A 13,224-nucleotide genomic window follows, 5' to 3' on the forward strand; every position below is an offset into this window, starting at 1 on the left:
CATTTGCAGACTGCTTTGTTATGTGTTTGACCTGTTTTTATAATCAAAATCCGTGGCTTTGTCAAGTATACAAACAGAAACCGTTTTATTCTGATACAAAAAATCAGAGAAACTGATTAAACAACTGGTCATCATTAGAATGATCAAATATGTTGAGACACAGTTTTTCTTTTATTTATAGGAGATTTCTTACCAAAGTAGCTGGTATACATTGTCTGGTAAAAAGGTAGTGATGTTCTTCCAAAGGTAAATTGAATGCACCCAAACTCACAGAGTAAATCCATATTACCATACCTAAGTCCAGATCCTGTCATTTCTTGGCATGAAATAAAATTTGTCAAATATGAGCAAAACGAATCACTACAGACCACATTAGGGAACACACATACTTCCTACACTTCCCGTGCACCAAAAGGAACTCCTCCCATCTGGAACCACAGAGTCACTCCTTATCATGAAGAGCTGGTGGGGGACTGCAGGGAGAAACTATCCAATCTAGCCAATTGGCCAAGGAAATAGACACTCTTCAAAAATGCCTCTACACTACAACAGCCCATAGTTTGAAGGAGAATAGGATTAGATTTTATTTCTCAGAAGCTTTACAAATGCATTAACAATCAAGCTGCTGGATTAAAACTGGAAATTTCTACTTCCTTCGCATTTGGTGTTCAAAATGAGGGTGAGGTATACTCCTGAAATCCTATGCAAATTGTTCATAAGTGGAGAGAACTTTGAAAGGAATCACTGTTTTTAACATTTGAATATTGGCTAAATCATCCAGCTTTCCACTCAGCAAGCTGATTTATGTCCAGCAAAGGAATAGTGCACAAAGAAACTGAGGTACTGGTATCCTTAAATTATTTTTTGGATCACTGTGCAGTCCATCTATCTAATGACAGAAAAATGATTAAGTTTCCCTATCATAATTTTATTCCTTATAAGTAATTATCTCAGGAGTTTATGCAGTACTAGAGTCACAGAATCATGGAATATGTTGAGCTGGGAAGGATCCATTAGGATCACTGAGTACAATGCCAGGCCCTGAACAGGACCATCCCCAAGAGCCACACCATGTGCCTGAGAGCATTTTCCAAAAGCTTCTTGAACTCTGTCAGGCTGGTGCTGTAACCACTGCCCTGGGGAACCTGTTCCAGTGCCCAGCCACATAGAACCTTTTCCCTGATATCCAACCTAAACCTCCCCTGACAGAGCTTCAGGCCATTCCCTCAGTCCTGTCACTGTCACCAGAGAGAAAAGATCAGTGTCTGCCCGTCTCCTTCCCCTCATGAGGAAGCTGTAACTGCAGTGGGGTCTCCCCTCAGTCTCCTTCAGGCTGAACAGACCAAGTGACCTCAGCTGCTTCTCATAAGGCTTCGCCTCTAGCCCCTTCACCATCCTTGCATAATGAAATGCTTATATATGTGGCCAGACATAAGAGTTTTAACTTGCATACATTAGAATGTCTTGACTAACTCCAAGAAGTATTCCTACATTCTTTTACCAGAAAGCTAATCTGTTGAGAACTCCATGCTACAATTCTAGGGATTCCTGTCCCAAAATCCTCCACAGTTTAATTCTAGCATTTCTATCAAATATTCTACTTAAAAATCAAAGGGGACATAGGGATTAGTTGTTCACGCTTGTGATTTCAGAAGAGAAGGAGAAAGAAAAACCTTTAATTAAGAATTGCATTCAATGTGCTAGTATTGAGGAAATTTCTCCTAAGCACAAAACCCGTAATTTCTGATCACCTATCACAATAGTGATGTAACCAGGATCAGACTGAGATGTATCACAAAGCATGCTATATAGGGCACACAAGATTATTAGAAACCTTTGGATCACACATCCAAAGAGCTTTTTCTTTAATTTCATCTTTAATTAACTTCAGGACAATGACTAAACTTCACCCAATCGGTGACTATTTTCTGCCATATACCTTTGACATTATCTTCTCCACATGTTACAATTACTCCCTATTGATTTTTTGTTGTTGTTGTTGTTTTTTATTACTGGGAAAAGCAGGTAAAGCTTAGCTGGTAATGATGGTTTTATTCCTTTTGCTCTTTTCTTTAGAGAAGATCTGCTCACTGTTGGATCCAAGTAATTAAATTTTCTTTTTGTCCATATTTTGTCTGTTTTTATGAACACTGTTATTGCTGATTTAATTTAACAGTCAAGGTATCAAGAAAGTTCTTTTCAGCGGATTTCAGCTGAAAATATGTCTGTATGCATCCAATTAGAACTACATAGAAATATTCATAAGATTTTGAATGCTCTATTGAAATACTTCTCATTGCTTCAGACTGGCTCACAGAAGCTAAGACCTCAGTTCACTGCTTTTATAGCACAATCTGATATAAAAATGGAAGTACTGCATCAGCCATACTCAGTTGGGAATTTATGTTGTAGAAGGTCAATTTGAGAATATTTGCTTATATCAACCAAATCTCTAATCTAATACTTACCTCCTGAAGACAAAAATAGGTATCTTTTTAACAGTTTCATCCCAGATTGAAAGCTAGAAGAGTTGGTTTAAGTACTACAGCTTTGTCCTAGTGTCTATGACTTTGTGCTTGAATTATATCAAACTAAAAATAAAAAACTACAGCCTTTTAAGAAGCTGCAAGATTTCCAGAATCCTGGGATAGTATATCTCATTAATATGGAGAGATAAAACATGGTCATTTTAATTTTAATATATTAATATCTCAGAAAATATTTTTCTAGCAAATGTATAATGTATAGTTCAAGATGTTCATTAAATAATTAGAAAAAAATTAGGGTAATATAGTTGAACCGTAGATAAGTTTTATAATGTAACAAAAAAATTTACGCATTTACTCTCTGATAACAAACCATGCAGCACTAAGAAAGAAGAGGAAATTTTAGCCATTGTTCTTGTCCAACTGAGATGTCCTTTTCCAGTATCCATGACTTTGAAATCATGAGAAACATGGCAACTAGCTTTCTTTCTAAGGTCTATTAAAATTTAAGGCATTTTTCTTACTTATTTAATCATCTCAGTTGTGTTCCAGTATGTGCATAATTCTGGAAGGTGAACTAATATTGCCCCTCTATTTAGCAGATGAGAAACCATGAAATATTACAAGTCATTTATAAAGGAACTTATGTACATAAACCCCTAAAAGTTAAGCATGAGAATTTTTGAACACTGCCTATGGGCATCACTCTTATCTATAATTTGCCTAAGTTATCACAACATGTAATTGTGAAAGTGGCCATATGAAAATAATGACTGGAAGTCTCTAAGAGATTACAGCAAGAGGTTGCACATCAAATAATAACTGTTGGAGAGGTGAGTTGTGGAATTTCATAATTTCCCTAGAGAAGTCAAGAGCGAAAAAAGAGACAAGGACAAAATGTTCAGATGTTTACTTGGGTGAGATTGAAGCTCTATTTAAAAAAGAAAAGAATAGCCTCTCCTATTTTTAGGAAAGTAGGAAAATTACTTATAAGATGATCTGAATGCATAAAATCTAAATTTAGAAAACCACTTGAAAAACGGCAGTCACAAGATATTTTGTGTAAAGCTTATTTTTTAATCTCTTGATTCATTTCTGAATGACACTTTAAATAATTTTTTTTTTTACAAAATAAAATGTTTGAACACTCAGTTATAAATAATGTAAATATTAAAATGTTCTTAAATCCCATTTTACCTATCAGAAACATAATTAAATTCAAACAAACTGGGTGGAAATTAAAATTTATTTGACTTCAAATTGTGCAAGCTGAGAAAATACTCCAGGATACGAGGATTTACATCCCATGAGATATCACTCAGCTGAAAAATCTGCCCTGAAAATTTTGTGGAAAAATATTTATCTTTCTCATCTGTTTTTAGAGTAATCCCATATTAAACAGAATTTGAGGTACATATTCCATCTGTTACTTTCCTAGCATTTTGAGGACAACACTAAGGTGAAAAATCTCTGACATAATTTCTTCCATCCACTCCCAGAAGATGTAAAGTTTTCTATTACACAGAAACAAAGAAGGAATCTCACAGCTGTTAGGCTTTCAAACCCCACTATTTCTTCTGGAACATAAACTTTAAGACACTCTCTTAATAAAAAGTAGTTACTCTGCTTTCTTCCTAGAGAAAAAATCTAAACTGCCTCTCACTTAAAAGAGAGTGTGCTCATTTCTTTTGGCCTCATGCTACCTGTGAGGAAAAAAAATACTGCAGAGAAGTAGGTTTAGTATTGCCCAGGTGCAAATCACAAATAGAAAGGGAAGTCCTTGATAATCTGGAAATCAAACCCTCAGACAAGCAGAAGAAAAAACTCTGTGAGAACTGTCACAGCAGGAGATAATTATCAAATCGTGCACTTAGATTTGTGCAGCAGTATCTGGGTAAGAAAGTGATGTGAAGAACAGTCAAAGCCAGTCCTACTTGCAGCACCCACGAAGTTTGAAATGCAGACTGTATACCTGAGAGCATTCTTGCTGATTGCCTATGATTCACCACGCCAACCAAAAAAAGCACCTGAGAAGAAAAGTAGTTGTCTCAGAAAGAGAGAGAGTGCGGCAAAACTGCTCTGATGACTCCCAAGTACCTCTCCTTCACTGTCTACTGATGTGTGAATTGTTTCACTGACTTAAAAAGGGCATGAATCAGAGTGGTGGAAAGGACTGTGGGATGTCTTATTTGTGCGGTGTCAGCAACAATACACTCATGAGAAAGAAATAAATGCATACATAATATTGGCAGTCTTGGTTGATGATAAGTTATGCAATAATTTGAAGTGACAAGTGACAACAGATTGACCCAACTTGTTCCTGCTCCTTCCTGCTCTAAGAAATCCGGAGTCAAGATGCAAAAGACACTTTAAACTTTATAGTAAGGTTTATAAATTGCTAAATAGCAATGTGATCATTATCTGAATTAGTTGACAATGGCAATCTCCCTGAAACAACAAGAAAGGATATGTAGATTCCTTCCAGCTCTTTTCCCACGTAACCAATGAATTGTCTGGGCTGCCTATTCACAGTGACAAAAGGGTAGGAACTGGGTAGATTAGTACTAAAAGGAGGGTATTTTTAGTAGAGAAAGAAATAAAATTGTAGGAGTAATGAAGCAGGAAAGTCCAAGTTTGATGGCTTTGCCTACTTGTTAAGCCTCATCCTATTCCTATATTGAACATTTTTCAGGTAAACTCAAATGGTAAAATTTCATCACTAGCCCCGGGCTATTGGGAAAAAAAGGCTAAGGAGTATCCATGGAAATCAAGCAAGATTTTTCAAGTTGCCCATGTTCTTGGTCTTTTTCCATGAAAATCAAAGGCCAGATAAAGAGTGCTGAGTTTTGAAATGAAACATTCACTCTGATTATTTGCAATAAGCTGGTCACAGGGTGTCAGAGACGGTTAGGTACAAAACACAGTCATCAAGGCACTAAGGAATGTAAAGCCTGCTTTAAAGAGGGACTGTTTTCTGAAGACCCTGCAGCCCAGTACAAAGCAAGATATTCATTTTCTGGGACACAACAGAATAAAATATTTTGCTTGTTCTCCTTTTTAATGTCATGATGTGAATTAAGCACAAGATGAACCACAACAAATAGGACAGTAAAATGAATCCTGTGTGAATCATATGCATGTAAAGTGATTGAAAGGAAACATATTTAACTATTTCCTTGAGTTCTAAAGGGAAGAAAGATTTCAGATCTTTAAGGTATCCCAGCAAGGATCTAGTCACATACATTGCTGGGATCCAATAATCAAACACAATGCCTTGATTATATATTCAGTGTAGCACAGAAGCAGAGTGATACTATAAAAATAGTTCAGCATCTATTTATAGGATCCATAAATGCCCACTACATAACGTGGGCCCGAGTCATGTGAGATCACCCTACAGCTCCATGTTAACATTTCCTCCTTGATGGTCTTTCAAATACTCTTGTTAGGTTTTCAGAGACCTACTTGTAAATATAAGTACCATATATAAAATATTTAACAGATGCTCAAGTGCACCTTGGGATGATGACTATGGTCTGGAATGACCTGTTTATGGGATGTATGCCCACATTTCTGCTGAGTATCGCACTTGCAGTTTTTAGAATTGCATAGCTGAGAGTAAATCTTCATCATTTTATTTTCTTCATTTCCCTTCTAATCCCTTCCTCATAACTCCTTACCTACAGACACAAACCACAAAAACAGGGATCCTCACTAGTCTCTGTGTGTCCTACTTCCAAGATGCCACAAGAGAAACATAGGGAAGTGATTAAAACCAGAATAATTAGGGGTATTAATGTTTCTATGAGCACATATTCTTAGCATTTTGTCTCTGAGTTGTACACTAAGAAAAACATGATCCAAAGTACTAGCATTACATAATATGAAGTCAAGTATATATCAGAGAATGTTTTACATATTAAAACAAACTAGTCCTGTGTAGAAGAGTCAACTTTCTTCCTTCTTTGCACTCAGATCCCCTTAAACATAAGAAAACCTGAAATCATGTATGAAAAAACTAAAATCAGACACATTGTCTTTTCCCTGATGGCAGAAGGGTGAACTGCAGCAGAAAATTGCCTTTATGATACCTAGCATAACAATATTATACTTTAGGTACTGTAATTTTTGGGAAATAATTCCAAAGGAAAGTAAGGACATTGTAGCATTGGTTTGAAATAAACAAGTACCAAATAAAAGACAGTTTGTCAAGTTTAAGCTGGTTATTTGTTCGCACCTGCAGGAACCTGCAGATCAAACCTAATCTATTAAAATATATCTGACAATAAGATTTACTTTTTCTTGTATTTAGAGATAGATTGTAGGTGAAATTGGTTATTAAATCTTAATTTAATCTACCATGAATTTTAGGTTGGTGTACAAACCGGAAATAGTGTCTACAACCATATGGAAATATTTTTAATATCTTGTTCCTCATAAATTCTCAGCAGGTAAGATGTTATACAGATTACATTTTCCTTTACCCAAAACTGAGCAAGAAAATTCATTTTGTGTAGGGCTGACTAGTATCTAAGAGGCAGCAGATCTATAAATGAGAAAAACAAAAGAAGATATTAAGGAGGTAAACAATATAGCCTAAGATTATTTTCTTTTGCTCAGAAATTTTGCTGGAGTAATTTAAACCCCAGCAATTTCAGTTATTTCTATGAACTACTGTAATTGTATTGATTTACAGTTCTTACTTTCTCAAGTGAAGAAATCATTCTTTTATGTGTCATCTTTTAGATCTGTCAACAGCCCTTGAAACTGCTGATCCTATATCATCCTCAGTGGGCAGAAGTGCTCTGCAGTATGCACTGAAGCCCCTGTCCCAGATGCACACTTCCCAGCTGTTGGCTAAGATCAAGTGCATCATCTTTTCTTATCACTTTATTATCTGATACATCCTCAGCTCAAAGATTATATATTAAATGGATTTGGAAGGCAGGGGAAGGAGTGATCACTTCCTCCATCCACTTTACACATCAGCCCAAAAGAGTGGTTTTGCCAGCTCTTGTGGTTACATCATGACTGCATGTCAGGATGTGATATTTGCACATAAAACCACCCTGTGCACTTTAGTCTTCTTTTAGGTGGACTCTGGATCTGTCATGCTTCCACAGATCTTCTTGTGATGCAGCCAGTGGCCACAACACCACTGCTCCATTGATGCAGCCACTGCAGCTATGCTCTCCATGGAGAACTCCTGAAATCTCAGTCTGAGACACAGGGCATATGGGGCAAGGTTTGTAACTGGGACTGCCCTTATCCCTGCTGGTGTCATTCTTCCTAATTGACTGTCACACTCTCTCTAAAAAAAAAATAAAAATAGAGCAGTCTTGATTGTACTGTTGACTGCACTGGTCTTGAATACACCTGCGAGTAGAGCAAGGAAAGGATTTTTGTATTTCTCCCTCAGCACACCAAGTTCTCCTTTAAGAAAGTGAAAGAAGCTCTATAGCTTGTGAAATAAGATGTCAGTCCTTGCTGGATGAAAAAAAAACCCCAAACATTGAACCTCAAAAGACCACACAGATTGGACTGAATGACAATTTGACCCATGTCTCTAAGTGAAAAATGACTGAATTTATTGCTGGCTAAGTCAGAAAATCCAGCAAAAGGGAAATATATATAATGCTTTTTAATGGCTACCTGGCAGTAAATTTGTATTTAAGCTATTCCATTGCCATTTGTCTTTATTTGATTAAGCCACCTGATTTATAAAACATGCTGGAATGCAATTTATGTACAACAATATAATCCACCTAGTGGTCTGGTTTCCAGAACCACAAGGATAAACACTCTCAAACCATAAAGGTACTCTCAGTGCCAGATATCCATTTATAATGCCTGCAGAATGATGTCTCATCATCTCCGGTATGGAAACTGCCAGCTACTCTACCACAACCTCTTTCCAAACCTTTTAAAAGTAAGGAAAGTGTCCAAAACACAAAGGTATTTCACAGGATGGGAGAGATGTCCTCAGTGCAGCAATGTTATTCACCTTGAGTGAAGAAGGCAACAGGAATACCACTGTGAAATCAGCACTGCTTTAAAAAGACAGCTTTGGAAATAACTTTGGAACAAAAATGTACAGAATAACATTGCTGCACTGAAATACTCCCTTGTACAAGATGACTCCAGGAAGTGGGTTCTTACTATAATCAGCCCTTTACAACCCATATATCTCATTCCCATTCTGATATCTTGTTCTACCTGTAAGACTCCTGACTGGCTGCATGGACACACAAAATGGTGAGATCAGTCACATTGCTGCTGCTAGAGATGGAACTGAAATAACTGCTGGGTACCTATTATGGCGAGAAAAAGTTCAAGAAATGAAAAAAACATTGCAAAAGAAAACACACTTTCTGCCAAGACTGAAATCCTGAAGCACTGGAATCAGACTCTCTTACCACTCCTCTCTCTCACCCTACACTTGTCAAGGGCACTGAAAGACAAGATGAACCAGAAAGAATTTCACTATAGCTGGATTTCTTCAATCAGAGGAAAACCATAAACAAAATTCTTTACATATTATCACTCCAACTTAGATATATATATTCCCTCTGTATTAGTAGATAATGTGAAAATGTAAACACTATTTCTTATGGACAGAGGTGCACAAGAGAGAAAAGGAATTTATTTGATATTACGGGTTTTATCACAATGATCTTGCTATGTTATCATTTAATGGCTAATCACATGCTACTGAACGAGCAAGCAAACCCCTTATGCACTGCATTTTATTTGTTTATTGTTTGAATGCCTAAATTCCAAGCAACAACTAGAGATGATTATTAAAAGAAGCTATTTCATTACTTACTCATCTAATAAGTTGATTTTTCTCTTTCTCTTGTAGGCCAAGTTTTAAAATGAGAAAAATGTTCCAAAGAGAATAGTCCAGAATATGAGCCAAGTAAGAATTGGGTATCTTACTTAGAATACAGTACAGTCTCACAGAGACTGGGTTTGTTTCATTACATGTTTATCTTTTATGTTTAGTAAATGATACAGTTTTATTTTCTTTTATTTAAAAATATAAAAAATTACAGCATACAAAACAAAAAGGTAGTTGCAAAAATGAAGCTTTCATAAATATGGTAGGATAAAATGAAAATCAGATTAAAGTCTGATTGATTCATTAAAATCAGACTGATTTTACTCATTGCTTTGATCAAAACTAAAAAAGTTAATTTTGCTCCCTTTATCTGATTAATTGTAATCACCAACTGGTCAAGGGAGGAGATTGTTATGCTGTACTCTGAGCTGGTGCAACCTCTCCTCAAATCCTGTGTGCAGTTTTGGGCAATGCAGTAAAAGAAAGATACAGAGCTATTAGAGAGTGTCTGAAGGAGAGCTACAATGAGGATGAAGGGTCTAGAGGCGAAGCCTTATGAGAAGCAGCTGAGGTCACTTGGTCTGTTCAGCCTGAAGGAGACTGAGGGGAGACCCCACTGCAGTTACAGCTTCCTCATGAGGGGAAGGAGACGGGCAGACACTGATCTTTTCTCTCTGGTGACAGTGACAGGACTGAGGGAATGGCCTGAAGCTCTGTCAGGGGAGGTTTAGGTTGGATATCAGGTAAAAGGTTCTATGTGGCTGGGCACTGGAACAGGCTCCCCAGGGCAGTGGTTACACCAGCCTGACAGAGTTCAAGAAGCTTTTGGAAAATGCTCTCAGGCACATGGTGTGGCTCTTGGGGTGGTCCTATGTGAGACCATGAGCTGGATGTGATGGTCCTTGTGGGTCACTTCAACTCAATATTCTATGATTCTAAATCTCTCACCAACTTTTTATGAAACTTTATTCCACTGAGCTGAGGATTTTTTTCCTCAATTAAATCACTATTTATTTAAGATTCTTGTTCTGAGCAAGACTGTGTTTTCACTGCATTATACAAGCACAGAAGTACATACTTCCATGTTCTAAAAATGACAAACATAATCCTGCATTTAAAATGTGAATTCTGCCCATTTTTAAATGCTGCTTTTCAAACAGTAGCATTACAATGACAACTAATCACATGTTCATGACATCATAAGGTTGGAAAAAATGTCTAAGAGTCCAACTATTAACACAGAACCATTGCAATTATTGTTCTCAATTGTTGGGTCTTCAAATCTGTGTAATTTGATAAAAATACGGGGCTTGGTCCACAAGACAAATCAAACCTGAATTAATTACAAGGTTTTATTAGTCACAGATTTGCCAAACTGATCTAATTCAGAATCAAGAGAATAAAATATGAATATTTCATATTGATAATTGATTAGTATAAAATAGGGAAACAAGGCAATTTTGACTTTTTCAGTGAATGTTGATGACATCTTGTAGGTGCTTGAACTTTTCCATATAGATTTCTATAGCAAAGCCCTTGCTTTTGTATTTTAAGTCCCAATAATGTACTTATTAGCTTCTAGTTCCCAACTAAGTTATTTCTTTTAGTATGAAGAGTGAGTTTAGTCTCCTTCTAGAGATAGTAAAAGAAAGTATTTTAAATCGCTCAAGAAGTAAAGAAAAACCATTCAAACACTGTTTTTTAAAATCAAATCTAGAGAAATTTTCGGTTCACAGTCTTCAGAGGTTTCTGTACCCAGAATTATTTGATATCACAGACTGTTCTGAATGGAAGAATCAAAACGTTGGGAAAATGACTGCATGTGAAGTACAATAAATGAAAATTTTGTGGAGTGCTTATATTCATTCCCTACTTATTTATGGGCACAAAAGAAAAGTGAAGATGGAGCTGCAGACATCAAAATCAAGTGCAGTCTATTCTGGGAACCATTTATAGTGTAAGTAAAAGTATAATTAAATAATGACTTCATTTCAGCAGGATCCCATGATAAGAATCAATAGTCAGGCCACTGATCTTGCATTAATTTGGCCTCACATTGTCACTAAATCTTGTCACAGCCACACTTTCATGACACCCTGAATTAACCTCGACTATAACCCTCCTTTTAAAATAGAAGCTTTTTTTACCTTCTCCTTTCCAAAGGCTTCAATGGCTGCTTCCTGAGATTAATGGTATTCAATGGTATTCAAAAGAATTCACAGATATGATATTCACGTGATATTCAATTTTAAAAGGCGTAACAGATGTAACAAGCCTTGTTTAAAAGTACCTTCCACATAGGACCATTAAACTAAATTCTTACATGTTTAACTTATCTGAGCCTTTGCTGAAAAACAATTTCCTTTTACTTTAAGCCTTGAATATTTTTTGGAAGTAAATACTGCATTTTGATTTCAGTTATAAATCAAAAAAAGTGTTATTAAAAAACCAAAAATACAGAGACACAGAGAAAATTAACTGAACATAAGTAACATACTGCAATATTACTTTTAAACGTGTGATCCTGCTGGTAATGTGTATTTTTTTCATGTCGAAGAACCTGATCTTCTCCAAGGCTACGATCGGCACCTGAAATACATTTTTCTTTTACTCAGGTTGTATTTGCTGCCTGAGACTTTCTGCTCTTGCAAATACAAAAGGCTTCCCATTCCTTACAACTCTTTGCAGATTTACTAAAAAATGAAATGCTTCAGAAAATTTTGTGGATACTATTTTATGGCTGTAAAACCATATGAATGCGAACATAAAGCAGCTCCCTGTCCAAATGATACAGTAGGATTTATGGAGAGACATCATTTTCACTTCAGGGTTTGTTAGGAAATGTGAAGCTGCAATGAATCCTTACCATTCTTGAAATACAAAATGTGCTCTTTGAATCTTGTCTGAAGATATCGTATTATGTAATTTCTTCTCTGGTGATACTTCATTAAATTGTACAGAAAACTCATTGTCCGCCCTCTCTGAAAAAGTCAATACAATAACTGGATCTTTTCATAGAATGAATAAGTTTCATATTCTTTGCTTTCCTGGAGGATTGAAGGCACTCTGGCTTTTGAAGCTCAGTGTGCCTTTGCTGCCTTCTTGGTCCAATATCCAGGCAGGGTCTTATCCTGCACATTACAGCTCACCTTCAGCCTGGTGCCAGAATTGTTCTCTCGAAGATACCGGATGGTTTTCTGTCGTTTACTAAGCAATGGCATAGCCAGATGACTGCCAAAAAAGGTGCCTTAGTTTTTAGACTCAGCATTGCCCCTGAAGCTTCAGCATTCAGGCTGTAGCAACAGGGCAGAGACAAAGGGAAATTGAAGACATTCATAACTGCTCTTTTATGTTCCCATATCTATGTGATGTGCCACAATAAAGTGCAAAACCTGTAGATGTAATTTTTCACATCTAATATCCATATCAAGGAACTCAGGAGATTTTTTCAATGGCTTGGTTTGGATGGGACCCTTGGATGGGATCATCTGTTTCCAAACTCCCTGCCATGGGCTGGACACCTTTCACTACATTGGGTTGTTTGAAGCCCCATCCAGGCTTGCCTTGAACACTTTCAGTGTGTTCACCTGAAAGTGTGAACCACCCAGAAGTTCTCTGGCAAGTTCTCTTGTTCCAGTGGCTCACCTCAATCACAGTAAAGTCGTTCTTCCTTAGGTGTACTTTAAACCTACCCTTTTTCAGTTTAAAGCAAATCCCCTTGTGCTATCACAGTCCCTTGGAAAAAGGCCCTTTCCAGCTTTTCTGTGGGTCCCTTTCCAGTACTGGAAGGCAGCCCTACGTTCTCTTGGAGCCTTCTCTTCTCTTCTCTTCTCTTCTCTTCTCTTCTCTTCTCTTCTCTTCTCTTCTCTTCTCTTCTCTTCTCTTCTCTTCTCTTCT

The 13,224-nt window shown here is 36.8% G+C and overlaps 1 protein-coding gene and 1 non-coding gene across 2 annotated transcripts in view; one reads left to right on the top strand and one right to left on the bottom strand.

Annotated features, from left to right (window-relative positions):
• The window catches only part of GPC6 (glypican 6), a 498,670-nt gene that overhangs the window by 202,550 nt on the left and 282,896 nt on the right, over positions 1 to 13,224 (bottom strand). The window lies entirely within an intron of this gene.
• Positions 7,325 to 7,495, top strand: LOC117245364. The gene has a single exon (XR_004499999.1). It is a non-coding gene; the product is annotated as a U2 spliceosomal RNA (small nuclear RNA).

This window comes from Parus major, chromosome 1 (assembly GCF_001522545.3).
Source record: "Parus major isolate Abel chromosome 1, Parus_major1.1, whole genome shotgun sequence".
Taxonomy (NCBI): Eukaryota; Metazoa; Chordata; class Aves; order Passeriformes; family Paridae; genus Parus; species Parus major.